Source organism: Aplysia californica, unplaced genomic scaffold, assembly GCF_000002075.1.
Source record: "Aplysia californica isolate F4 #8 unplaced genomic scaffold, AplCal3.0 scaffold00326, whole genome shotgun sequence".
Classification (NCBI taxonomy): Eukaryota; Metazoa; Mollusca; class Gastropoda; order Aplysiida; family Aplysiidae; genus Aplysia; species Aplysia californica.
In genome coordinates this window covers 680,021-681,710 of record NW_004797596.1, presented here as the reverse complement: position 1 = coordinate 681,710, position 1,690 = coordinate 680,021, and positions in this window count along the sequence as shown.

Below are 1,690 nucleotides of genomic sequence, written 5' to 3'. Positions count from 1 at the left end.
GAGGGGGAGAAGGAGATGAAGGAGGGGAGGGGGGGGAGTACTGTGGACTTCTGAAGTTCTTTTTTTGTACGCGATGACAGTGACCCTTACTATTGGTGAGTTAGGACAAATGGAAAGGGGGAGGGAGGAGGAGGAGGAGGAGGAGTGAGAGGAGGGGTTGTGAACCTTTGCTAGCTCGTTGGTGTATGCCATTACGGTGACCACTACTGGTGAGTTTGGACATTTGTGGTTGTGTCGCGACACATGAGGTAGTTTGGACATACACCTGGAGGGCGTGGGTAGTAGGAGGAGGAGGAAAGGGGAGGGGGGGTTGTGCGCGTTGGCTTGCTCTCTATTGCACCCAACCACAGAGACTATTACTGTAAGTGAGTATGGACATTGGGAGGAATGAGGGAGGAGGAGGGTAGGGGGAGGAGTTTTAGGGTAGGGGGAGGAGTTTTACAGGCAGTGCCTTGCTCTCTGTTTTACGTCATTATTGTGACCACAGCCAGGGGTGAACCTTGACATGATTGTATTGGTGTGTGGGTGGGTTTGTTGGTTGTTGTTTTTTTTTTGGGGGGGGAGGGGCTCTGTACCTTTCCCTGCTCTTTATTATACAGCATTGCAGTGACCATCACTGTTATACGTGAGATGGAGATTGAGAGGCGAGCGGGAGGAAGGAAGGAAAGGGGGAGAGGGCGAAACAAGAAGGGTGGAGTAGTGCAGGTGTCTTTTTGATTATGATGGGCAAGATGTGTGTGTGCGTGTATCTGTGTTTCTGTGTGTGTGTGTGTGTGTGTGTGTGTGTGTGTGTGTGTGTGTGTGTGTGTGATGTTGTACATATATATGCGAAAGTGTTTCTGAACCTGTAATGAGTGTGCGTTATTGTGTGTATGTATGTATCTGTGTGTGTGTGTGTGTGTGTGTGTGTGTATCTGTGTGTCAGTGTGTATGTGTCTGTGTCTGTATGTGAGTGAGTGTGTGTGTGTATGTGTCTGTGTGTGTGTGTGTGTGTATCTGTGTGTCAATGTGTATGTGTCTGTGTCTGTATGTGAGTGAGTGTATGTGTGTATGTGTCTGTGTCTGTATGTGAGTGAGTGTGTGTATGTGTCTGTGTCTGTATGTGAGTGAATGTGTGTGTTTGTGTGTGTGTGTGTGTGTGTGTGTGTGTGTGCGCGCGCGTGCGTGCGCACCGTGTCATACCCTTTGAGACAACTCTCCTTGTCTTTTAAAGAAACTGAACAAGGGGCAAAAACTTTACCTTCGATTTTCTCAAAACAGCATTTTTGGGGATAGCCCTCTTGTCCTTAAACTCAATCATTTGTGTCACAACATGGTGGAATCAGGTGCTCGTCAATGTTTGGGCATATCAAATTATCAAAGTATCGTCTTAAAAGTTAAAGCTTGTTCATTTGCCTTGCTTTTGGTGAAATATAAATCCGTGTATCTTAAATAGAAGTTGATATTCTTTCGATTGAAGGAGTTGAGGGTCACCTTGTTTCATTGGTATAATTCGAGAGAAAATTACACCAAAGTTTGCTCCTTTCCATAGCTTGAGAGTCCTTGAAAATTGAAAATTTACAATTTTTGTGTCTTTAATGTCTTTCAGTAAAATCCACACCGAAATGTGTTGTAAGTGGACATAAAGAGCTTTAAGCCAAAAAAAGAACACTTTAAAAAATTGCCCAACGCCCAGAAAAATGCTAGTTCT